This window comes from Talpa occidentalis, unplaced genomic scaffold (genome assembly GCF_014898055.3).
Source record: "Talpa occidentalis isolate TD23 unplaced genomic scaffold, MPIMG_talOcc4v2.1 talOcc4.8, whole genome shotgun sequence".
Taxonomy (NCBI): Eukaryota; Metazoa; Chordata; class Mammalia; order Eulipotyphla; family Talpidae; genus Talpa; species Talpa occidentalis.
In genome coordinates, this window is record NW_023605194.1 from 60529979 (window position 1) to 60557904 (window position 27926).

A 27926-nucleotide genomic window follows, 5' to 3' on the forward strand; every position below is an offset into this window, starting at 1 on the left:
ATATGAGTTTATCTTTTTTGATTGCTGAATAATATTCCATTGTGTATATATACCACATCTTCTTGATCCGGTCATCTATTTTTGGGCATTTGGGTCGTTTCCAGGTTTTGCCTATTGTAAAGAGTGCTGCAATAAACATAGGTGTACAGGTGTTCTTTTGAATCACTGTTTTTGTGTCCTTTGGGTAGATCCCTAGGAATGGAATTGCCGGATTGTATGGTAGCTCCATTTTTAGTAGTCTGAGGAGCCTCCAGACAGTTTTCCACAATGGTTGGACCAGTTTGCACTCCCACCAGCAATGTAGGAGGGTTCCTTTTTCGCCATATTCTCGCCAACATTTGTTCTTGCTTGTTTTTTTTTTTGTTTTTTTTTTTGATATGTGCCATTCTTACTGGTGTAAGGTGGTATCTCAGTGTGGTTTTGATTTGCATTTCCCTGATTATAAGGGATGTTGAACATTTTTTCATATGCCTGTTGGCCTAGGCCATTTGCATTTCCTCTTTGGAGAAATGTCTTTTGAGTTCTTCTGCCCATTTCTTGACTGGATTGTTTATTTTGTTTTTTGTTGAGCCATGTGAATTCTTTGTATATCATTGTGATGAGTCCCTTATCAGTTGGATGGAGTGCAAAGATTTTTTCCCAATCAGTGGGGTGTCTCTCTGTTTTGGTTAATATCTCTTCTGTTGTGCAGAAGCTTTTCAGTTTGATGTAATCCCAGGTGTTTATCTTTGCCTTCACTATCACTGCTTTGGTGATGAGTCTTTAAAGATGTTTTTGAGATGTATGTCTTGTAGTGTTTTACCCTATGTTTTCTTCTATATATTTTATGGTTTCAGGTCTTATTCCAGTTCTTTTATGCATTTTGAGTTGATTTGTGTGCATGGTGAGAGGTAGTGGTCTAGTTTCATTTTTTTGCATGTGGAGGTCCAGTTTTCCCAACACCATTTATTGAACAAACTGTCCATGTTCCATTGCATATTCTTTGCTCCTTTGTCAAAGATTAGTTATTCATATAAGTGCGGCTTTATAGAAATCACAACAATTCTTACAAGTAATGAGTCTCCTACTAGGTTTGAAAATGGGGATTTATTTATATAGTTTACAAAATGTAATTCAAACTCATTTTTCAGGGTGTTCAGAAAATCGTTTAAATTTTCATGCACATATAAAACTGCCCTGTTGAAACTACATCCTTGGACTTGGATTGGAGAAGTTTCACAGTACACCTAGATCTGACAGTAAACCCCAAGTCATCTCCTCCTCTCCCCTTTCAGGACCCATCGACCCCACTCACCACTCCCTATGTGTCAACATAATTCACTAAAAATCCCTTCTCTGACTGCACTATTGAACATAGTGACCTGAGATAAGCAGCCTGGGGATCTTAGTAACAACCTTTTGCTCAGTTCCTGGTATGCAACTTTGTCCCTGGTATGAATCTTGCTTCATGTTAGACCATGTACCGCCATGAGGCAGAATGGACCTGAGGGGTCAAATGACTATTGACCCTTTGCTCACTCTTTGGTATGCAACTATACAACTCACCTCTTGGTATGTAGCCATGTCCTATCTGACCATGTACAACTGCCAATGCAAATCTACCTGGAAAGTGGTAGAAACTAAAAGTATATATAAGCCCCTGACTTCCTACAAACCGGGCTTAGCCTTTGGATGCAAATATGCTGAGTCAGCACTGTTGCAATTAAACCTGCTTCTTGTTAGCTCTGGTGTCCACGTTTCCTTAGAGCCATATTTCACTACGTTTCTTTGCTCCATAGTTCCTTAGAACATTGAACATGCTAATGACACTGCAACTCTCCCAGAAAGGGCTGCAGCAATAAACCATTCTCTTGCTTCTCAGTACTCCAAGGACTACACCTTAGAAATTAATAGCCTAGTGATAATGATTCACTTACCTTTGTCTTTTGAGTTTCCCCCACTGGGTGTATGCCTCAGCCAAAAGATAAGTGTCCATCAGGTCAAACAGATGCAGAAGACAAAGGGGGCCTTCCCTCCCAAGTGTAATCTGAGGTCCTAAAGGACTGCCTGAGAATCATTCATCCACTTATTCACTGTTCAGATGACATAAATTTGCATCATTAAAGTAATAACAACCACAGGCTGCAAAGTGTTGCCTTACTTAGGGTTAAAAACAAAATCTTTAAATGGCTCCATTTCCAAACAATATAATGAAGACTTCACTGTCCAGGTAAAAGAAAAATGACTTTGTGGGCTGAATGTATTTTTTTTGTTTTGTTTTGTTTTCTCCTTTAGCAAGTGATAGTCTTGAAATGTATATTTCTTAGTTTTCTCCTGTTTGCAAAAGTCACAGATGTTCTTCAATGATATTACAAAATAAATGTACACACCAGACAAGAAAAATTACCAAATAATCTTAGCTCCCAGTCAGAAGCACTCAACACTTTGAAAAAATTTCTTTCCAGTCCTTTATTCAGGTATCACAGTGACAGGAAATCTTTGTTTGAGCCACTGCTACACTATATATTCTTTTACATTCTGTGAATTTTTGTATATTTTTGCATACTATATTTTATATACTTTCTACATACAATTTTGATATATCTTCTTTCTATACAGTGTTGAGTCATTCATTTTATAAATTTACAACTATATATTGTTTCATAATCATTTTCAAGTCACAACATATGCACATCTTTCTAGACTATTAAATTTTTAAATATTCTTCTATATCCTTACCTGCCTGCCACTCCTCTCTTTCAAGAGAAGATCATTTCATTACTTTGTAGAGAATTAAGGTATTCCCCCCACTTGTAATAACACTTATTTTCTCATAAGTTACCCAGGTTTGTTAGAAGATTTGGAAAACAGTTGGGTTTTACCAAATTTGAGGACATGATACATACTATTTTATAACTTGTTTTCACTCACAATCCATCATAAACATTCCCTATCTCCTTAAATATAATTCTAGGGGTTATCTCCAAATATATTTTAACAAGAATGCCCTGAACCCAATTTTCCATGCTCTTCACGAGTCAAGGCCATCATTAAGAAAGTGGATACTTATAACATGCTGTAGCTATGGGTGAAAGTGGTCTGTACACAAGTCAAGGTGAATGACCCCAGGAAACACCCTGCATCTGTTCTGTTTTATTGGTTTTATCTTTTTTAAGAGTTCTCCAGTATCAACCTTCAAGTCAGTGACGTCTCCCTCATGAAAGTAAAAGTAGATGTAAAATAATTCTCAATCAGTCCTCAAGTGTCTGCAAGGGGCATTATTACTTCAAACAGAATCCTCCCAAGTAACATTCCCACTCTCCAAAGAATTATGACTATAATCATAATAATGAGGGGGGAAAGGAAGAAAAAGAGAAAAGAATGATTTTCCTATTACTATGATACAGGTGATTTCAAAACAGCCTCTACTAATTTCTGAATCATTAATGAAAGATCTGTATCAAGAATTTCAATAAACTTCTTTCCCATAGTTGGTAAGAAATGCCTATCCCTCAACACCTCCAAATTTGTATAAGGGTATTTGTCTAAAGGTATTTGGGTTTCTCCAACACCTGCAAATACTCTCCCATCATTGAAAAGAGGACATTTCTGCATTGGTCATAGTTTCCTCAAGCTCTGTGGGTTACCTAATTAACAACAATCCAAATTCATGACCCAAGCAACAGTGAAATTAAAGATGCTTTTTTAAAAAGATATAATCAACTGATGACCTTTCCTGAATAATGAATCACCTTCTTCATTAAATCTTTTCCAAAAACACACTTCATATTCTACAGGCATAGTATTAAATGAGTGAGCTCAATACCATCAGGCCAAGAGAAGTGTGTTTTTAATCCAAATTAACCCTAACCCTGGCCTCCCCTAGTGGTGCAGGTGGTTGAGCGCTGGGCTGCGAAGCTGTCCACAGCCTCTGCAGCTGCGGTTTGATCCCGGCCAGCCGGCAAGGGTCCCACACGGCGAAGCAGACCTCTCCTGTCTCACCCACTGCTCCCCTCAGCAGTGTATTTCGTCAGTCTGCCTGTTCTGTTCCCCACTCTGTCTCTGGTGAATCCTCTCACCCTCCCGTGCATCTGGCCTGTACCCTGGTTCTTGTACAAATAAACAAATAAATCTTTAAAAAAAACACACACACACACACACAAATTAAACTCTAACCCTGTTCCTAGACCATGAACGCTGCAGTGTCCTGGTTACTCAAGTGGATATAGATAAGTAATTTCTCCAAATTATCTTCTATTAAAGATACAGAAAGGGCAAGGAAATAACTGGAACTGTAAACGACAGACAAAATCCATACCCAATTCATCCACGAAACTCAAAACTATCTGCCACACAACAGGAATAGTCACAAACTTGTCCTGAAGTTCAATGGTTTCAACTCAATTACATCAACCTTCCAAATGTCTCCCTTTGAAAGGTCAAAATCACTCATTAGAAAATAAACACAACTCACAGCTCAGTCAAATTATTTGCCTGAAGCAAACTAGTCATGTGAAGAAATAGGCCCCTTCTTGATAAGAATTAAGTTCCCAGTTGCCAATTTATTTTTTGACTTTGAGAAAGTCTTTTCTACTATCTCTGTGCCTCTTGGGAGAGAGAGAGAGAGAAAGAGAGCGAGAGAGTGTGGTGTGTGTGTGTAATCTATAAAACAGGAAGCTAGGTTAGATGCTGTCTCTCATCTATGATTCTGTATTGAGATGATATTTGCATCTACAATTATTCCAATTATTCTAACTATTCCAAATTATGAACAAGAGTCAAGGTTGATTACTGTTGATTAAAAAATTGCCATGGGAAGCAATGTCATAGAATAGTAAGGGACAAATTTGAAAAAATGAAATGCAAATATGACACCTCGTAGAAGACATTAGAAATATGTGGGGACAGTTTTGGAGGGCACAGTCATTGCAGCCCCTATTGGTATTTAAAGAGTGGGTTTATAGTAAAATAAATACCTTGATATATGTAGGACAGGCCCACACCTGAGGGCCTGCCTTAAATAACAACAATGAGCAACACTGAAGAATCTAGATTTCAGACCACAGCGTTTCTCTTCAGCTGCGTGACTTTCAATGACCTATCCTTAAGTCATTTAATTCTGAGCTTCAAGCTCCTCAAAGGTAAAGTGGAAATATATTAGCAATGTCAAAGGGTTCTTTTGGAGACTAATGTATAGTATCATGGAATGGACTTTGAGCAAACTGCCCACATTCAAATCCAACTCTATGCTCACAGCCTATGGGCCCTTATATGATCAGCTTAACCTTTAGTTTTCTTATTCATAAAACTAAGGCAGAACAGTCATAAGGTTTTAATGAGCAGTGGCTGGATGAAGGTTAGCTACTGTTATTATAGTGCAAGGCTTATTATAATCGGTGTCCCATAAGCACTTCCACTTCATGACTCTCAAGGCCACATTAAAGAGCCTAGAGATGCACTTTCAAAAGCTCAGTCGCTACTGAGCAAAATCAAGAAGAACAATTTATAAAAGTAGAGCCTATTCGCTAGTGATATAAATGACATTTTAGCAAATTATCTTTCAAAACAAAAGTGTAGACTAATGTTTTTGTTTGTTTGGAGTTTTTTTAAGATTTATTTATGCATACAAGAGTTGGGGTACAGATCAGAGATGCGGGGGGTGAGAGGATTCACCATAGACAGAGTGGGGAGCAGAACAGGCAAATTGAGTAAAATACACTGCTGAGGGGAGGAGCTGCAGGTGAAACAGGAGAGGTCTGCTGAGCCATGTGGGTTGCTCCCTGGCTGGCCAGGGATTGAACTCGTGCTGCAGAGGCTTCGGATTGCTTCGTAGTGCAGTGCTTAACCCCTTGTGACAGTAGGGAGGCCCGGGTGGGGTTTTTTTTTTTTCTTTTTTTTTTTAAGATATATTAATAGCATTGATTAGTAAGGCATAGAATACACAGAGGTTTCCAGTTGCATTCCACAACTTAATTAATAGTCAAGAGGATTAAATGGCAAAGCCCAGTTTCCAAACTCCAACTTAAATGCTGAAACATCTCAAAGAAGTAAATGAGTGAATGAATAAAAAGATATGATGAAAAATTATTAACAGCATTGCAGAAATGCACTGACATTAATTTGAAGCATTCCATTCCCATTACCAAATAGGTTAATACGGATGGAGTTGGTAGGAAAACGTTTCATGAACTGGTGTCAGAGAAATGCACATTACAAATTGAGCAGCACACAGTACTTTGACTACAAAAAAAGCAGAGCTTCTTCAGATGTGAAAGACTTTTCACCAACACTCAACATGCTCCCTATATTCAAATAACATGAAGTTGTTCGTCCAGGGCAAGGGATATCTGATACAGTGAGGTTGCCATTCAAGGTTTTAATGGCGGTCAGAATCAAGATTGTGTCCTATCGTGCAAAGGAGGGGTTTAATTAATGATTAAATTTTACCTGCCTGAAACAACACTTGGTTGAACGACCTTACTCTTAAGAGAAAATGCTTTCATGGATGTAATGTAAACAGCTCCTTTTCACAACTGCTGGCAAAAAGAAAACTATGTTAATCAAGCTAAATTTTAAAGGAGGACTGGTTATTACACAACAGATATTCAAATTCTGGCTTTACAGTGCTCAGGAATAAGACTTCCAGGATTTTAAGTGTACACAGACTTCAACAGAGAAGTGTATCCTACAGATAGACAAGTGTGAAATAATGAAGGAGATAGTTCTCAATATTTTCTATAAATGTATTAAGGTCTTAATAGGGGCTGATTAAGTAAATTCCAGTCATTCATACATTGGAACTATATAGGTATTACCAAAAAAGGGCACAGATTTATACGTGCCGATATGTAATCATCTCTAAGAAGTATCATACAATAAAAAGAGCAAAACATGGAATAGTGTGCACACTGTACACAAAATATGTTAAATTTTCTAGAACTTATGGAAGTTCTATATATGGAAGAATACACAAGAAAACAAACTATCTAGGAGAAGCAAAGGAGGCATGGAATGAAAGGGAGGCTTTTTGCTTTCCATGTCCTTCTATGTTGTTTTGGAATTTTTTTTTTAAATCATGTGTATGTACTTCATTTTTTGATTAAAAAAGAAACAACTTGACTCTTTTGAAGTAAGAGAGCAGAAGCTCCCTACCTGTCAATTTTCCTTTAATACTGAATGCAAAGTATTAAATATTCATGACCAAAGCAGGTGGATTTTTTTTAATGAAGACTACAATTACAGTTCCTTGCTTTTCTACAAAACTGCTAAGCACCTTTCCTAAATTTTAGTAGATTTATTTATTTATTCATACAAGCACTGGGTACAGTCAGAAGCACGGGAGGGTAAGAGAATTCACCAGAGTCAGAGGGGAGAGCAGAGCAGGCAGACCGACGAAGCACACTGCTGAAGGGAGCAGCAGGTGGGCGGCAGGAGAGGTCTGCGCGCCATGTGGGGGGGATCAAACCAGCACTGCAGAGGCTGCAGGAAGCCTCGCAGCCCAGCTCTCAACTGCTGCGCCACTGGGGAGGCCCAAAATAAATAATTTTTTAATGGCACTAAATGCCTTGCTGCTTTTAGTGTCAAGCAGGCTGGGTGCCAGGCACTCTGCCCTGCATAAAGCAAACATCACAGAAAATTCTCTGCTGGTTGGAGACTCTTCTTCATCCCTGGCCAAATGCCAAGAGGACTGCTGGAACCTGCTCATATCAACAAATATCAGAGCAATGCTTACTTACAAAAGAGAACCACTCCATGGACTCTGTCATGTCTGCCACACCATGCCCATCACTGCCACTATGCTCACCATCCAGATAAGCAAATGATACCAGGTGCCTGGGAGCACACGGCCCGAGCAGATGCCTCCAACTGGTCCATTCTCAGCAAAACTCAGGCCAGCCCAGTTGATCCTGGACAACAGTTGTCATAAATCTCAAAAAGGAACAATTGTGGCCAGAGCTGCTGCATGGGTCCTGGTCCCCAGTTTAAAGGCAGTCAACCACCCATGGACTTTTGTATACCATATCCCCAGTGATCACAAGGCTTAAGGAGAATAAAAACTTCTCCTTACCAGCATCTAGGCTTGCTTCTACTTTCAGTAGAAGTATGTGATCTTAAGAAAATTGCTTAGCCTCTTTGCTCCTAGATTTCTTCATCTGAAAAATAATAATGCTACTTCCCTAGAGTTTAGACAGATGCCACGGGATAAAGTAAGTGAAGTGTCTGGCAAACAGGCAGTCCTCCATGTGTCAGCAAGTGTCATAACCATCACCTTTAGGCACAATCCTGTAGCAGTCTCCTATCTGGTCTCCCTGATTCTACACTAATGTCTAGTCAATACTAAAAATGGCCTTAAAAATGGGGAGGGGTGAGATCCTCCTGGTTACCTCCACCCTTCACTCCCCAACAGTTCCCTACCACCATCAGGATGAAACCAGAAGCCTCAATGTAAACTTCTCCAGGTTGCACTTACTACAGTACATCATTAACCAGAGAGGAACACTGCCTCCACCCACAACTGTCCCAGAAGAAAATAGGATAAAGGTCATTACCATATGTTCCCAAAACTCTGTTGTATTTTTTTCACTCTTACAAATAGGAATAAGAACTGTTCTGCACTGGAGTGTGAGGTCCACTCACGCCTACTCTGTTAGCACCTGTACAGTGGCAACTCAAATAGCTAGTCACCAACAGGAAAAGTCAGAATCCATCTCTTCAAGCACTACAATCCATACAACCCACAATCACATTAAAGCTGAAAGGTGGTTCAACCAGCTTCATTTCACTTTTCTGTACCAGATCAAATGGACTATGTCATCCTTTAAGATGAACCAATAGGTAACTGAGCATTAGATTCCACATCCTTCAACTGTCCATTTGAGACCAGATGATTCATCCGTCTACCATCTAACACTGGGCTGAACTGAAAAGCATGGTTCTCACCCATAGGTTTCACTTTGGAAACATCTTTATGCACCTGAGTATAAGCCCCTAGTTATTTCTGCACTTCACTTTTCCTCTCAGGTTAAGAAAGAAGTTGCCAAAACACTCAGAGTGAGAGTGTGCTCGTTTCACCCTCCAGGGAATTCAATTTCTAAGAAAAGCCCACTCACTTTTGCATTGAACAAGATGAAGAGACTGAAGACAGACTTCAAGCAAGTCAAGAATAGGGAAATAAAATACAAGATCCCAATGATTTCCTATCACCTTTACTTTTCCATGCTGTTTGGAAAGTTGTTTAGGTAGGCTGGAATAATTTAACATGAGAAATATGTGGCTGGGATAAAAATCCCTTCTCTCCTTCAGGGGTATGAGTTCAGTCAATCACTTCAATAATTTTTTTCATTATTATTTTTATTTGTGGCACACATAACATACAATTTATCATCTAACTACTTTTAAGTAGTTAATGACATTAAACTACTCCCACTAAGGCACAACTGTAGCCACTCTCTCCAGCATTTTTTTCATGAAACTCTGTATCTATTCAACAGTAACTCTTCACTGGCCTTCCCACTAGCCCCTGAGCTACCATTCTACTTTCTGTCTATAACTTGGCTACCCCTGGAGTCTCATATAAGTGTAATAATACACTATTTGTCCTTTGATGACTGGCTTCTTTCACTTAGCACAATGTCTTCAAGTTCATCCATGTTGTGCCATGTGTCAGAACTGCCTTCCTTTCTAAGACTGAATAATATTAAATTGTGTATACCATACCACATTTTGTTTAACCATTTATCTACCAGTGGAAATTCAGGGTACTTCTTCTCTTGGTTATTGTGAAAAATGCAGCTATGAACATGAGTATACAAATCTCTCTTCAAAACCCTGCTTTTAATTTGGGGGTATATAATCCAGAACTGGGATTTCTAGGCCATATGGTAGTTCTATTTTTAATTTTTGAAGAACCATCAAATTGTTTTCCACAGTGGTTACACCAGTTTATATTCCTACCAATGCACAGGGTTCCCATTTCTCCACAGCCACCCTAATGGTGATCCTTTCATTTTTAAATTTTAAAGCTGGTTCAAAGAATTAAACTTAAGTCTCACCTATGCAGTCGATTAAGAATGTTAGCAAACTTGATTCTCGTAAGTATACTAAGTATTCTCCTTCTGAGAGATATTTTAATAAGGCAGATGAGATTTGAAAACAACAACTTTGGACACAAAGCCAAACTATATTTAAATCTAAAACCCCCATTTCTGAGGTAGATTAAGTACCTTCTCTAAATCTCCACTTCCTCATTTGTAAAATGGAGCTGTGGATATCCATTTTTTTAAAGCTAACAGAAGTGTTCAATTTTAAAATGCATACAGCACTTAGCATATGCGTGGCACCTAATAAATGCTAAAATAATAACAGATGATGATAAGCAAGATCTCATTATTTCCAGAATACTACTAAATGGTTTAAGTCACAAAAAAGATCTTACATGTAGCATTTTATATATGCATATCCTTTCCTCATTTATTCAGATAATCCTGTTGTAGAAAATCTATACATATACTCCTCAAACATCAAATCAATACAGCCAAGACAGCATTTTCTTAAATATAAACATATAAATATTCTCCTCCTGACGAGGCAGGATGTTAGGACCTAAGCAGGGGCAACAGAGCATAATAGTTTGAAAAAATGGTGAAGAACTTGTCACATATCTGAAATTACACCTAACCTACTGTAGGGTTAAGAAAGTATCAGGCTTTTCTGCCCTTCCGCCATCAGGATAGATGATGGATCCTTGTCCTGAATGCATGCCTGATGGCGGGCACCTGGAATAGGGTGTGGGCATAGGTAGATGGGATTCAGCTGAGTTAAGACTGTGCTTTTTTAAGGGCAGCGTCACGGGGACGCCAGCAGCACCAGTAGCAGCAGTAGAAGCAGAAGCAGAAGCAGAAGCCAAAAGAGAAGCCGAGAAGCAGCAGAACGAACACTAGAGAGCCCAGATAGAGTGAAGACTTGCTGGGGGCTGGGAGGCTGGCAGGCCTGCACCCCTGCCTGCCATATGCCTGGTGAACCCCAAATAAAAAACCTGCAAAACTACTGAGGACTCTGACTCCTCCTTTACCCGGTCTGCATGGGATCAGAAAACCTGCACTGTGTCCAGTTCCTGACATTACACCTACTTATAATAAAAAGGCAGAGTACATTGTGAGACAAAGCTGTTTTCCTCTGTTCTCTCTACTGATTAAACAGTTAATGACAACTCTTGCAAATACATGGCTTTGGCTAAATTCACATACTGTATTTAAAACATGTCTGAACTAGTGAAGCCTGTCTAGGTATCTTTTATTCTGTATCTTTATCTGGTTTCTCATTTAAATTCAAGAAACTGAGGGGAAAACTTAGAAATCACTTAACCCAAATCCCTACAATCTAACTACTGTTGGGTAGTTAGTCTGTTTCTATGGATATACTAATGAATTAGAGCAAAATCTTAGAGACCAGAAGCAGTTGTAAAAGAAGATAATTGCATTCTTCACATTTAAGCAAATCAAATAAATGGGAATGGATTTTAAATAAAAGTTGAATCAAAACTGTTAATTCATCATTAAAACACTTCAAGGTCCCGTATGTGTGTGTAGGAGGGGACAAGTGTGTGTGTACCCAGCATTTGTCTAAGCACTTTACATTTATTAACACTTTTAATCTCTATGTAGAGCTTCTGATTTCGGTGTCATTAAAATTACAATGCATTGTAAATTACTCCTTAAATTTTTGATATATTATTTATATACCCCACTGAGAAATAGTCACATAAAATAAAAACTCGCAGGCCCTCATTATAATGGCTACTGACTTCAGGTTTCTGGAGTTTTCATTTCTCCATCTTACTAACTTAAGCTCATATTAACCTTCCTCTCCCACCCATATAAATAAGTGGTTGAAACATAAGGGTGCCCAGATAACGGCATTTGTTTATTAGTTCAGGTTTGTGTAAGAAACTCTGTTTCAACCATTGTTATGTTAAAGATGACAAGCTCCTTGGTCAATAAATCAATAAAGGTACATGGGTGTATAATTTTTAAATCTTCTAATTCAATAATTAACACATATTTATGCAATTTTTATATTGTTCTTAGGTCCTTTAAGATCTCAGGTAATTTTTCAATGAACTCTAACTGACCCTAGAAGCTCATGGTAACATTATGAGTATCTGTCATCACAGGGTCTCAGCGATCACTGGGGTGAGACAGAGGAAGTGAGCTGAAAGGCTCTGCTGACAAAACATGTGCTGCAAAATAAAATGCTGAAATTAACTTCGCCCACCACTCTGAAAGACAGATCACTTGCATATTCTCCCCAAAACTAGCTTTTGAGTATACCTAATCCTTCTCAACCTCTACCTCTCTCTTTTTTTACTGCAATTTGACCACCAAGAAAGAATCGTTAAGAAAAAAATATTAGCACTAATAAATAGGGTACTTTGTCAAACACTGTCTTTATGTTTCCCCCTTCACTGGTGTTTGAAATCTGCATCCCACGCCCAGAGATAAACACAGTAAATCCTTAAGAGTCCCTATGGCCCCTGACTAACCTTCACAGCACTAGAAACAGGTCTGCCAGTTGGATTATGTAACCAGTCTGTGAAGCTCAGAACTCCCACTGCTGAAAGAAACCATGGCCACACAGCTTTGGTAGCAGCACCTGGACTAGAAGCCAGGTTTCTCAAATCCTATTCTAAGGCGGCTATTGCCCAGAAAGCCTTGCAACTGCCACTCTGGGTCCTGAGGACCAGCTCAAACCACCATGCGAAGTATCATGTGAATCCTGAAACCATCCAGAGGGCTCCATTAGGTGCAAGCACTCTCATAACCTCTTTCCCCCACGCCCTTTGCATAATTTAATTTTATAAATTGTCTTAATGGCTTCTACAGCAGCTCCCTCCCTCAATCAGGATCAAAAAAATGCATTTAACGTTTATGTCTCTCCAGTCTTTAAATGTTTAGTTTTTGTCAGACCTTCAGTTTTTGTACCCCAAGCCTTTGATATTTCTGAAGAATATATGCCAATTATTTTAGAGAATACCCTCCATTTTATGTTTCCCTTGTTTACTCAAGATTACATTCCAATGCCGCCTGGCTACCACACCAGAGGCAGGTGATACCCACTATCCCTGGCTGGTGATGCTGATTTTTGATCCCTTGTTTCAAGTGTTGTTCAATTCCCACGCTAAATTGATGCCTTTTTTTTCTTTTAATTATTAAATTTGTGAGGCAAACAATGCTACACCTTGATATCAGAAACTGGCTTATGCATTTGATTTATTGGTTAATAAATATTTGCTGAGCTCCTGTTACTTGCCAGGAGTGATGGTGACACCAGAGATACCAAGGTAGGGAAACAGATATATCCCTGCCCTCAAGGAGTTTACATTCTATTTAGGAAAGACAAACAATAAGCAAGTAAAGCATATACGTAACAAGTGCCCTGGTGACAAGTGTGTCCTAGGAAATAAAACAGAGACAGGCACACAGAGGAACTGACAGGGAGTAATTTTATCTGCAACTGCTATTGTGGCCATCAGTTCACTACCGGAACAGTGCAGAAGAGCTCTTCCTAAAGGAGAAACTGCATCTTAATGCTTCTTGCTTAAAACCCAAAGAGTCAAAACTTTGTACAGAGAACCAGGATCTTTGGGGTATATCCCAGTCCCAACCTTGCTGCATTCATCTCCTGTCACCCTCTTTTTCAATTTACACTTTGGCAGGAACACCTATGCTTCCCTCAAATGTACGCTCTGCTGTGGTTCTCCACTCCTGGCCCTTTACTCGAGAGAACTCCCCTCCCTTGTCCATCCAAACACCTCCCCCGGACACACCCTCAATGCCGAGAACTGGAAAAGGGAAGAAATCCAATCTGTAAAGGCTGTCACTCTAACACAAATAAAAACAGGGTTCCAAATTACCTGCAAAGTAAATAGCAGGTATTGATAATTATCTGTTTTATACATAATGGTATATAAAATTCTGTATTATGTACAAAGGTACTTTGTTACATTTTATAATTACCCTATGCAAAGCACTTAATGAAACATGTTTGATTTTTTTCCCCTCATCTCAGGATTAATTAAGGAAAATAATTTGCAGACATAATCCCATGATTCATACACAAAGAAAAATTACTAGACATTTCCTGAATTTAAACAGCTTGTAAATAAACATCATGAATATGTGAATACCCAAAAGCAGGCAGTACAGAATTCTACCTACATAAACTGAGTCACACTTCAATCCAATTCAACAAGTCAAGTCATTTCTAAATACATCCTTATAAGATACTTTGTCAAGTGTTTGATGTCATAAAGTTTCCAAAAAAAAAAAAACAAACACAAAAAAACAGGGTAAGCTAATGACCACACTTCTGAAGTAGTTAGACAATGTGGTGAGATGTTAAAAAACATGGCATCATTAAAACCCTAACCAAAAAAATATAAACTTTAGGACCCATTTTTTTAGATAATTAGATATTACATAAACCATATAACTTTCAGTATGGCTATTTTTTAAAAAAATTAATCATACTTCTTGTTTCATTGTCTATTTTGTAGAACATATGAATGTTTACTAGAGATAGGGAGGAACTGAGTTTAGCTAGGGTTTTTTTTTTTGTTTTGTTTTGTTTTTTGTTTAGTTTCCTTAAGCAGAAGGCTTACTTTCTGGAGAGAGACTATCTTTACTTTCGTCCCTAAGAAAGGCCTGGCATGGGCCTTACCTCCTCTGGTCAACAGGGCCTAACGCCCCGCCCCGGGCTATTCTACCAACTCTCCTCCCCCAGGGGCCTCCAGACCCTGCAGCTACTGCTGATCAGAATCACTTACCTCAGAAATCACCTCTATAATCTGTAAATATACAGCTCCTGAATCCCTATCTCCAGTCTCTCCCCACAAAAAGATGATTTACAAATGAGAAAAGAGAGAGTCAGAACAGGAAGAACTATCTGGAAAGAAAGCTGCAGGTCTATGCTAATCCCCTGACTGGGCTCCCAGGGAGTAAGGGAGAGTCCCCACTGAGGGCTGCTTCTTTCCATCTGTCAACTCCACAAGAGAAAGCAACTTCACCTGTACACCTACTCCACCTCTGCCTCTTCTAGCTGGAAACTTAGTCCTTCAGGTATGCCCAGAGAACAGCAAATATCTGCCAATATTTCACAACATTTTCCTAATGAGTTATTTTAAATTCACTACAGCTTTAGGATTCTGCTACTTAATACTGTGCAGATACCAAACTTGGTTAGGAGAATACTAGGGCAGGAAAAGGGAGAAATACCTCCCTTTTCAATGGCTATGTCCTTAATTTTAAATGTATTCAGGTAGACGCCCTCAAAACCTCACAGGCTTTTTCTAATGGAGTTAAAATATGCCAAGTTACATATATACATCAACTTTTCCATTTTAACAGAAGCTCCAAAATGTGGGATCGACTAGTCACAGGTCAGAAAATGAACTTATCACCTAATATGATTCTCAGCACAAATTAACTTCAGAAAGAAAGCCCAACCTGAAAAAAAAAGTGAAGTAAAATATCAACACAAAACCATCATCAATATGAAATGGCTGCTAAAGGAAATCCTTTAACTCTTGATAGACTCGTGTGAGAGAACAACTAACCCAGCTCCACCTTACTAGAAATGAGAATCCTGGATTCCTCCAAAGGGGGTGAACTCCATTTGTCATGTTGGCAGAAAATCCCCCAAGGAAAGGTTTTAGATGTTCACCTTTCTTTGTCACTGATAAAGGAAATGATTAGTTACACCCTGGGCCAGAGAGGGAAACGGAACCTGCAGGTTTGTGTAAAAACAATAAATGCTGTTTCTCCAGCACATCTGATTAAGAACACACTGTCCTGAGCACAGTCAAGTAAAACATTCTTCCTGTTCCCAGCCTCAGAGGAGGAAAGAACAGTCCTGCAGGCGTGGTCCCCCTTGGGCCGTGGGGTCACCCCATGTGCAGGCGCTGCTTCCATGGTCACCGACACTGACAGCAAGAGTGACTAAGCCTTGGGAGACTCGGGAGGGAAGCTGTCAGGATATGCTGACCATGTCGCTGCACATATTTAACAGACCAGGTTATGAGGATCATATGGGCTCTGTAAATAGAAAGAAAGGAGGTCAAGGAAGTTGAGTGAGTAACTCACTCCAACTCTATGCTATTTTGTGGCTGTCCATCCTCACATGGGAACCCAGAAGCATGGCTGTTTTGATTAAAGAGAAGGTTCTGAATTAAGATGACCATATAGATAAGTGACTAATTCCTACCTAAAAAGTAGGACACACTCTCACAAGTAGAAACACATATCTGGAATCTACTGAGCAGAAAGCTTGAAACCAAGGATAGGCACTCTAAATTCAGGGTATGTCACCACCCTGCCTGCCTAGCAAGATTCCCAGGCACCTCCTCTGGAGATCTGATTCAGCAAGTCTGTAAGTTGACCAGGCACCCCACAGAGATTCTTATGCTCAGACAAGTTGGGGAACATTGAACTGCACCAGTTATACTCCATAACAACAACTTCTCCTTAAGACAATTCTACCTTTAAATCCTATGTAATAATAGCATAGATAATGTCAGCTTGTAAGTGGTAACAATAAGGAAAATTTGTCTTCTCCTGACCCCTCAAATAATGATACAAATAGCAATTTTAAAGAAAGGTTAAATAACATGTTAAATCATGCAGCTAGTAAGTCACAGGGGAAATTCCAAAGCTCTACTCATAACCTTCATACACACAGCCTCCTCTTTTCACAAGCACAGATGCTATTCATTTTTCAGAAGTGATGATAAGTCATTTCCAAAAGCCAAAAGGACCCAGTAAAATATTTCTGAATTACCAGTCCTTTTATTTTATTACTAGTCCTAATTACATAGTCCATGTTGGCTATCTAGAGACCCAGCAAAATCTCTAAGAAAAGTTCTTATCCAGTGCTCACTCAGATTTCTCCTTTAAGAAGTTTTGCTTTTAGCTTCTACACTTTTTCCCCAAAAGGTATGTAAGATACAATCAAAAATAATGGCCTTCTCCTAGAGAAACAATTAGCTTAGTGCAACTGCAATGTGTGATAATTTAGCCCAAAACTGAAAATATATGAGATGGAGGGGTAGATGTTTATAGCCATTTGAAAAAACAAACAAAAAAGATGTGATATATATACACAATGGAATATTACTCAGCAATCAAAAAAAGATAAACTCATGCCATTCACAGCAACATGGATGGAGTTGAAAGGGATCATGCTCAGTGAAACAAGTCAGAAAGAAAAAGAAAAATATTGGATGGTTTCAATTATAGGAGGAATATAGAGGAAACAGATAAGGAATGGGAGGGGGAGTAATTATAATAAATTAAAAATCAAAATCAATAGGTAACTATCAATCAGACACATTCTGCAAGAGAGGAGAAGGGAGAAGGATAAAAGCAGGGAGGGAAGAGCACAAGGGACTATGGTGAGGGGACATGGATGAACTGGTGGCAGGAATTTCACAGGGACTACACCTGAGAGGAGAAAGCACACATTGTACAAAAATGTAGAATGATGTAAAATATAGAATTAAAAAATAGGAAAAAATGTGATATTCAAACATTTTGTAGTTGCTCTCTTTTATCATGTCTAACATTGAATTTAAAAATTGAAGACAAAAAAAAAAATCAAACTTTTCTACTCATCCTGCCTAAATAAAGACTCGACAGCTGTGGTCATGGAAGCTCTCCTAATAAGGGTTCATCTGAGCAGAGAGCTGAGGGAGATGGGGAGCAAGCCACATGAAATCTATGGAGAGCACATCCCCAAAGTGGAAGGAGAGTATCCAGCAGACACTACTCCATCGCCACCCAAAGTATAATCCCCCCAAATTTTCTAGCTGCCCCATGGTACCACCTCCTCCCAGCTGCTTAGGGCTGCAACTGAGTGGGGACCTTTCCTCTCCTTCACATGACTTCTCCCAATCCAGTCAATCAGGGGGTTCCACAGCCTATACCTCTTAAATAATCATCTCCATTCCTCACTTAAGCAACACACGGCCTTACAGACAAAAACCTGATGCCCACAGAAGCCCAGAAAGCTACCTCCTCATATTCTTTACAGTCCAGCCTGCCCCCAAACCCATTCTCCTCTAAGAAGCCAGAGTGCTCTTTTATTTTTAGTTATTCATTCATTCATTCATTCATTTTTAAGGGACAAACCCATTAGGTTTCACAACATGGCAAATATGCTCTCTTGCTTAATGATCTGTTCAATGCACCCACAGCTCCATTCCCTGGGCCTAAGCCTCTGCTCTCAGAGCTTCCCTTCTTTTTCTTGAAGAAAAGAACATATTTGCAACTAGTGGTGCTATCTGCTCATTTCCTATGAGGCAGAATTCCAAAAGTCTAGCAGTCTTTCTTCATTTGGTCCTCTCTGTACCTTTCAACCCAAATTGGCAGTGTTTCTGCTGATGTGACATTGCCAAAAATCTAGTGGGTCCCCATGTTTGTCCAAGGAACCCATACCGTGAGACAAGAGAGTCTGGCATAACTATTTCCTCAGTAATCTGGTCTTTACCCCGACTCTCTTTTTTTTTTTTAAAGAGCTATTTATTTATGCATACAAGAACTGGGGTTCAGGCCAGAGATGTGGGGGATGAGAGGACTCACCAGAGACAGAGTGGGTAGCAGAACAGGCAGACTGACCGAAATACACTGCTGAGGGGAGCAGCAGGCGAGTCAGGAAAGGTCTGCTGCGCCATGTGGGTAGCTCCCTGGCCAAGGCTGCTTATAGATTCATAGGTTGAGTCTTACCCCCTTGCGCCATCAGGGAGACCCCACCCTGACTCTCTTATATAACTGAATGGACACACAGGACACACATTATGTCTTCAGCGGGGGGGGGGGGGGGGGGGGGAAAAAGCCCAACTGTGCCTTGATCTTCTCTCCACAACACGTTTTCTTTTTCTTTTCTTTTTTTAACGATTTATTTATTTATTTGTACAAGCACTGGGTACAGTCAGAAGCGCGGGAGGGTGAGAGAATTCACCAGAGCCAGAGTGGGGAGCAGAGCAGGCAGAAGGACCGAAGGACACTGCTGAGGGGAGCAGCGGGCGGCAGGAGAGGTCTGCGCGCCATGTGGAACCCTCCTCCGGTGGCCGGGGAGCAGCCGGGGATCGAACCAGCGCTGCAGAGGCCGCGGGCAGCTTCGCAACCCAGCGCTCAACCGCTGCGCCACGGGGGAGGCCCATCACAGCACATTTTCTTAACAGTTAAAATCTTCTAATATTAACATCTTTTGAAAATTTCTCATATCATTTTTTTTAATATTCTTTTTCCCCAGTAATTATTCCATCAATCTCAATGTATCTCTCTCCTTTGGCATTTTACTATACTTCACTGATCCTCCTTACAATAGCAAAAAAAAAAAAAAAAATACCAACCACACCTTCGACATTTCATTTGAAAAATCTCTTCAGCTAACTATTCAAATTCACTGCTTAATATAAGTTCTGCTTTCGGCCTCCCCGGTGGCACGGCGGTTGAGCGCTGGGCTGCGAGGCTGCACTCGGCCTCTGCAGTGCCGGTTGATCCCTGGCTGCTCCCCGGCCACCGGAGGAGGGTCCCACATGCCACGCAGACCTCTCCTGCCGCCCGCTGCTCCCCGCAGCAGTGTACTTCGGTCCTTCTGCCTGCTCTGCTTTCTATACAATAACAGGACAAAACTTAGCTCAAGCCTCTCTACTTCATAACAAGGATTGTCTCCTCCAGTTTCCAATATCATGTTCTTCATTTTCTTCTAAGACTGAACTAAATTTATCTGTAATGTCTATATTTCCACCAACATTCTGTTTATAACTACATACATGTTATTTTTTCCTTTAGCCAGCCTCCACCAAACTACCCATGTTCATACCCTACAAGCCTCTCTCCTTTAAAGAGTGGTCTTTTAGGGTCTCCCCTGGTGCACAGTGGTGGAGCGCTGGGCTGCGAAGCTGCTCGCAGCCTCTGCAACACCAGTTCGATCCCCGGCCACAGGCAAGGGTCCCACATGGTGCGACAGACCTCTCCTGTGGCGCCCGCTGCTCCCCTCAGCAGTGTATTTCATTGGTCTGCCTGTTCTGTTCCCCGCTCTGGCTCTAGTGAATTCTCTCACCCTCCCGCGCTTCTGACTGTACCCAGTGCTTGTATAAATAAATAAATAAATCTTTAAAGAAAAAAAAAAGTGGTCTTTAAAAAAAAACACATATATAATCACATCACAGTCTTCTAAATATCCCAATTCTTCCCAACTGCTCTTCAGAATAAACTCTGATCCTCCAAGTCCAGGCTCTCAGGCACAGTCCAATTTTTATCTACTTCTCCTCATCCCTTCTGTCCCCAGGGCTGACCAGTCTCCAAGCTTCTAGGCCTCTTTAGGAGTCTCCAACTAGCCCATCTCCTTTCTGCCCCAGGGCCTGAGCCCCCATGTTCCTTCAGTCTGAAGAGACACCTTCCCCATCTCTCTGCAAATACTCCCTTCTCACCCTTCAAACGTCTAGCTGAAAGTCATTAACACAGGGTAACTTGTCTGACTTCCCATCACACACAGATCCCACACTACACACTTATTACACACTCCTCCTAATACTAGCACAACTAAAATCAGATCATTCTTTCTGAAATTCAAGGTCAGCCCTGTTGTAATAAACTGATCTCTCTGATAGCAAGAACCACACTAGTTGAACTCATTTCCAACTCTCCAGTATCTTTGAAACAGCAGACTTCACTAAATATTTGGGAAGAGAGTGTGTCTTCCTGCTCACACTTCCCTGTGTTCTCCCCTAAGATGAGCCAGAGAAGCTATATAGTTGCATTTTTTCAGTGCACTGCCTCATGAATTTCTTTTCTAATAACAAAAGTTAGGTACTATGAAAAGGCCATGTTAAAATAACTAAATCCCAAACTGAAAGGTCCTAAGTTGAGTCATTTAGATCAAGTTTGTTTTGAGTTTCATTTGATGCCACAGAATCCTGTTCTAGAAGGGAGGTCCAGTAAAGCAGAGCTGCCGATGCCTGAGAACACACAGGCCAGTCACAAACACTCTGAGAACAAATTAAAGTGATGTGAAGGAACAAAAAGCCTGGGGGAAAGGGCAGATCCACAGTTACCAGAATTATGTTATACATTAAAGATAATGAGGGCTATTGACTCTGTGACAGTAAGTAAAAGGGCTGCAAGACTTTCTCACACCATGGCGTCTGCATGCTAATAACAGCCACCATTCAGCTGCACCCTTACCAGGCACCAGATACTCTGTGAAGTGCTTATTCATATATAACCTCTTTTAACTGCACTGAATCTTTGCAACCACACCATGACCGAAGTGGAGGGATGCCATCCTATCAAGGAGGTACAGGAGGCAAAGTCACTTGCTTGAGTTCACAGAGTTAGTAGTTGCTGCGACCCAGGAGTCAAAAGCAGCTCTTTGTTGGCTCCAAAATCTCTGCGAAGCATGTCATTCAGGACTCACAGTTCTAGGATCAGACCAGTATCCAAAGTGCTGGTACCGAGTGCAAATCACCCAGCTGCTCCAGCCCAAGCTCCCTGACTATAGGCCTAGAGAGAGGAAGTCCTTGGCACAACACCAGACAGCCAACTGGTGGCTAAGTCTAGCCAATGGCTTCATCCCTGGCAGATAAACCTACTGACAGATAACATCTCTCCTCAAAGAAGGCCCTGAAACTAAGGGTAAATGCCGTCAGCCACATTTTTCCAACGAACACTGTAATGTTATAAAAATCCTAAATTATCTTTTTTTTTTAAAGATTTATTTTTATTTATTTATACAAGCACTGGGTACAGTCAGAAGCGCGGGAGGGTGAGAGAATTCACCAGAGCCAGAGCAGGGAGCAGAGCAGAAGGACCGAAGTACACTGCTGAGGGGAGCAGCGGGCGGCAGGAGAGGTCTGCGCGCCATGTGGGACCCTCCTCCAGTGGCTGGGGAGCAGCCGGGGATCGAACCAGCGCTGCAAAGGCTGCGGGCAGCTTCGCAACCCAGCGCTCAACCACTGCGCCACCAGGGAGGCCCAAAATCCTAAATTATCTTTTTAAGAGTTGAGCAAAAGCAAAACAGAAGGATTTTATCGCTCTCCTTTCTTGTAGCTGCCAGTAGTTGGAATTTACACAAGCAGCTTCTTGTCTCTGCATCCCATGCAGTGCTTCTGAGAAACAAAAGCCCAGGAACACAGTGACCCTGGGACTAGGCCAGTCAGAGTTGACCTAAACAGGCAGGTGACCCTAAACACTACTTTATCAAATACCACTCACTCTGAAGCAGCAATAGACACCATTCTACACATATATCACTTCTGCAACCCAGGAATCAGCCTGACTCACAGAACTCACCCCTGCACCCTGAACAGCCCCGTGATTTTTATGAACTCTATGGTAAATCCTATCACCTGCATACAAGTCTTACTGTGGAAGCTAACTTTGTCCCTCATCCCACATTAGCCAGGTAACAGCCAACATCCTGTTACAGTAATACCAACTTACCTGCTAGCACCAGGCTTGCCAAGCCAGATCAAGCCAGCAGTAAAGTGTGCTTGGTGTTGGAAGCTCTTTTGCAAAAGCAGTCCTAAAGAGCCTCACACCATCGCCAGATGGTTCAAAGCCCAACATACTATTCTGACCAAGGAGTTATACATTCTGTAATTTTTGAACTAAAAATCAAGTAAGATAGCACTTAAGAGCATTCTGAATATTCAAGGCGCCCAAAAATCTAAGAGTATTATAAGATTCACCACTTTGCTGACTACACTTGAGGTCTGAGACATAGAGGATATAACTTTAAGGGGTCTCCATTGTCTTTGATGTAGGTAGCAGGTTACAGGAGAGATCAATTCTAGAATTGTGGCCTAAGTCAAGTTACTCAAACTAAATTCTTCATTTTCCTCATCAGTAAATTCAGTTAATATCTCTCTCAGTATCACAATGAAATATCAAATGAGAAAAAGGAAGCCATCCCTCTAAGCACAGTGAACGGCACATCGCAAACCATAAGTAAATGCTCCCTCCATTTTTCAGTGGCTTGTTCTTTCTTTCCTCCCTTTTCTAATTATTATTGGGGTAACAATGGTTTGCAAAACTGTGTGTACTTTGGGAGTATAGCTTCATACCTCTTCAAATGTCTGATACCAAACTATGTCCACCACCAAAGTTCCAGTTGCCCGCCACCGCCACCTCATCGACCCTCTGTATCCATTCCTCCCACTTCCCACGCCATTACCATAGCACCGCTCTGTTGTCAACCTAAGCATTTGTGTTTGTCTTTTTGTTCCTTTTCTTTGTTTCTTTATATTCCACGTACCACTGAAATCATCTTTCTGATTTATTTCATTTAGCATTATCCCCTCAAATTTCATCCACATTGCTGCAAATGGAAAAGTTACATCTTTTCCAAAGAAAACATACAAGTGGCCAATAGGCACATGAAAAAAAGGTTCATGGCTTCTTATTACTAGTACTGAAATTAGCTGTCTCTTCTCCCACCAACTCAAACATGATGGTTTTCCCAACAGATTATTTTATAATCTATTTAGGGTCATGGGAGCAGAGGAGGAAAGCATCACAGTTGTGGATTAGATTAGAAACCATTCTTTATTAATGATTCTTAGTGGCACAGGAGCCAGGAGACAAGAAGGATATTTGATAAATGTTCACATACTACAGGCTGCCTCTGCTAAAGCTAGAGCATCAAGTATGTTTTAGGTTCTCAGCAACATTCTGTTGAACAAATATTAGAGCATCCACTTCTATAGTAATAGCTATTTTCTTTGTTCAATTGGAGATAAAAGTACTGAGGCAGCTAAGCTGACAGGTCTGAGTGGGGTATCCTGCATAACTAAAGACTTAACTAGCCCTTGTCTAATCATAGACAAGTAGCAGACACCGAATTCTTCATGGGTATCTAAGTCAAAGTACATTGTTAATCACTTATTTTTGTTGGTGGTGTTGTTTTCATCTTAAATTTCTCTGAGTTTTCATCAAAACATCGTCACATAATCATTTTCACAATGAAGATACAGGATATTTCCTTCACCCCCAAAAAAGCTCCCTCTGGCCTGTATAAATCAATCTTCTCCATCCCTGGCTCCTAGCAACCACTGATCTATTTTCTGACCTTACACTGGCCTTTTCCAGGATGTGGCATAAGTGGGATCACACGCTATATACCCTTTAGAGTCATATTGCTATGTACCCTTTTTTTTAAGATTTATTTATTTATACAAGTACTGGGTACAGGCCAGAGGCGCAGGAGGATGAGAGAATTCACCAGAGATAGAGCAGGGAGCAGAACAGGCAGAAGGATGAAAGTGTACTGCTGAGGGGAGCAGTGGGCAAGACAGGAGAGGTCTGCCTCCCCATGGGGGAAACTCCCTGGCCGGCCAGGAATCAAACCGGCACTGCAGAGGTTGCTGACAGCTTCACAGCACTGAGTTCAACCCGCTGCACCACCGGGGAGGCCCCTATGTACTCTTTTGAGTTTGGTCTCTCACAAAACATAACACATTTGCGCTTCTTCCCAATAAGGGGGTTTCTTCTTCTATTATTGCTGAACAATGGTCCGTTGAAAGGTATATCCCTTTATTCATGCATTTACCTGTCAAAGGACATTAGAGTTTTTTCCAGTTTTTGGCAGTTGTGAAGAAAATTGTTAGAAATATTGGCGTACAGGCTTTTGTAAGAACAGAATACATGTATAACATGTGAGAAATTACCAAACTATTTTCCAAAGTGTCTGCCCCACTTAGCATTCCCACCAGCAATGTGTCAAGAGACTTACAGAGGCTTTGCCTCTTCATCAGGACTTGATAATATTTGTTTTTATTTTGTCTATTTCTTTAGTCATTTCAATAGATATGTAGTGGTATCTCTTTGTGTTTTTCTTTTAGCTTTTGATTTTGAAATAATTTTAGACTCACAGAGAATATGCAAAAATAGTAGAGTTCCTGTGCATCCCCCTCCCTTATCTTACATAACCACAATGCAATTATCAAAAGCAGGACTTGAGATTGGTACAATACTATTAATTAAGCTACAGACTTTGTTCAGATTTAATTGATGTTTACATTTTGTCTGGTTGTTGTTTACCTACAAGTCTATCAAATTTTATCACATGTATAGGCTCATATAATCACCAGCACAATCAGGATGTAGATCTTTCCACAAGACACTTATTTTTGAAAAGGCTTTTTTGGGTTTTTGGTTGTATGTGTTTTGTTGTTATTTTTTTATTTTTGAGAAAAGGCTGGCTCCCTCCCATCTGATGCTGCATTGTTTATTAAATATCCATACTGTGACTGAGAGGTACAAAGCCAAGGGGCTGGAGGAGCTCCTGAAAGAGCAGGCCCAAGGTGGCAGGGCAGGGACGAGCTGGGGGCAACTCCTGCCCCACTCCCAGTGTCCTGCAGCTCTCAGCGCCTCTCAGCTTCTGCAGTAGCAGCAATTGTCCTGGTTGTCCTCAGAGACAGATGCACCTCCTTCCCCGGGGCTGGGATGGGTCTGCTGGACTGGGCTGGGCCAGGGTCCACCCAGGGCCAGGTGCTAGTCCAGAAGAGAAGGCCCAGGTCAGGTTCACAAATGGATCCCACAATTGTGAATGGAGCCTCCTCCTTAGTAGCTCCTCATCTTAGGAGGCAGCAGCCTCAACAAAGTTTTCATCCAACACCATTGCCAATACAGGCACTGCACCCTTTCCTGCGCCGAGTACTCCTATACCCACACCTGTTCCACCTCTTCAAACCTGACTGGCTGCCACAGGGGCTCTGGGGGGCGATGTGAACATCATCTAAGAACCTGAGAGAGATGTGTATTCACTCTGGTCTGCAGTCTTTGATCTTGCTACTCAGAATCTCATCCAGGAAGGGATGGAAGACCACATGGAGAAAATGAACTTTGGGGTACGCTGCACCATCCCTCAGGAACACCGAGGCATCCTCCAGCTTGGTGATGGCAAACAAAGTGATGCAGAGTCCCACACTGTAGACAACCTTACTGGTTGTCCAAACTGGTTCAGCTCCTCAGCAATGGAGTCATTGAGCTTCCTCTCAAACTGCCATGGCTGGGGGGAGCGGGGGAGGTACAGTGGGGATCCACAGGGCACCACCACCTCCAAAAGGACAAACATCCTGCCCTATACTAGGAGCTCTGGGAATGGGAGAGTCAATCACACACTGGGCCTAAGGTGGTGGGGATGCTGAGGCCCCTCCATTCTGTCCCAACAGCTGAGACAACTCCTCCGCCCCACCCCATAGACCCTGGCCAGCAATGGGGTAGCACAGTAGGGCCTGGGGTACCTCATGTGAGGCATACTCTTCTACTACAAAGTGGGAGAAGGAGGGAGAAGGAGCTCTAGGCCCAGTGTTGGGGTGCACATCCCTGTTATGCAGCCCATCACACCTGCCACTGGCTCTTGCCATGCACCACACACCCAAATACCTCTGGCAGTTGCGCAACTTACCCCTTTCAGTTTTATAAACTTCATCTGGGGGAAGGGCTTTGATCAATGTACTTTCTTTTGCCCTTTTCTCTTGACCAATTAAAATTATCTATTCTCAGGCTGCTGTGTACAAACCACTGCTGACAGAGAAGTTCACATTTCAGGATAAGTTACTGTTCTGTTCATTCTTTCCTTAATATATATCAAGACCAATGTAGGCCACAGGGACCAAATGGTGCACAGAAAAGCACTACACCAAGGACTATTTGCTTTCTCCTTAGGTCAAAGACTGGCCAAATGATATACCAAATTGGCAATTGCCCATGTGGTGTTACTTTAGGTCCACTTAGGGCCCCCAAATTTCTTTCTAACCTCCTGCCATAGTAAGCCAAATTCTACCACTAGAGATTCTTTAGTTATAGAGGTGTCCCCACTGATTTAACACCAGCCACGTGAAATTGCACCAGGAAGTGGGGGACAGAGTAAATCATCACTAGCTTCAGACTGATGACTGGCATGACCCTTTCCTCCGATCTGAGGATTATTATTAAGGGCATTATTCAGGGCAAAGCTCCCTCTTCCCATGTGCCCTCCCTCTAGCCTGTACATATTTTCATTACCAGTAATCTCTTTATTTTTAAGATTTATTTGTGTATGCATACAAGAACTGGGGTACAGGCCAGAGGTGTGAGGGGGTGAGAGGATTCACCAGATACAGAGTGGGGAACAGAACAGGCAGACTGACTGAAATACACAGCTGAGAGAAGCAGCAGGGTGAGTCAAGAGAGGTCTGTGCACCATGTGGGTCACCTCTCTGGCTGGGGATCGAACTTGTGCTGCAGTGGCTGTGCATAGCTTCACAGGTTGCATCTTAACCCCTTGCGCCACCAAGGAGGCCCCATCCAGTAATCTCTAATGCTGTTTGTTTTCATGTTTCTTTCCCTTCTATATATCAATAGTTCCAACATTTCTGATTCATCTCTGCACCTTCAGCATCGGCACCCCAGCTCCCATGAATACGGTAGGTGGTCAGTAAATGTTTTCTGATTTTTTAAGAAATAATGATCAGATTCCAATGTATTTACAAGGGCTTTGAGGGAAGGGCCTAGACAGATGGGTGTCAATAGGAAAGTCATGAGTTAAAGGGATGAGACAGTTGGTCAGTCTCAAGAATTTTATCGTGGGGAAGCTAAATATATTATCAGGAATTTGGACATCTGAGAGAGGGAAGGAGTAAGACAGAGGGAGTAGAAGCAAGACTTGCCCACACACGACCAAGATCAAGATCAGACCAGCTTGGTGCCTGCCAGGAAAATGGCAGATAGGCTCTTGAGGTGGAGAAGAGGAGGGGGAAAATCACTCTGTCTCCATTTCTTCATTTCTAAGGGTATTTGCCAAGAATTGAGCTGAGGGGGATGAAGAGTTCAAAAAGACGTATTTGCAGTAGTTGCTAGGGAGTCAGCTAAGAAATATGTAAGACATGACAAAGGAAAAACACAAAC

The 27926-nt window shown here is 41.3% G+C and overlaps 1 protein-coding gene and 1 pseudogene across 9 annotated transcripts in view; both read right to left on the reverse strand.

The window, feature by feature from the left end:
* Positions 1-27926, reverse strand: part of SGMS1 (sphingomyelin synthase 1) — a 297172-nt gene that overhangs the window by 154545 nt on the left and 114701 nt on the right. The window contains exon 4 of one of the 9 annotated variants that reach the window (XM_054690075.1): positions 1917-2072. The exons of the other annotated variants lie outside the window; for them this stretch is intronic. The gene's annotated coding sequence lies outside the window, so the exon portion shown is untranslated. The remainder of the gene's footprint in view (positions 1-1916; positions 2073-27926) is intronic. 9 annotated transcript variants of the gene reach the window in all.
* LOC119234653 (DNA-directed RNA polymerase III subunit RPC8-like) lies at positions 25326-26112 on the reverse strand (annotated as a pseudogene).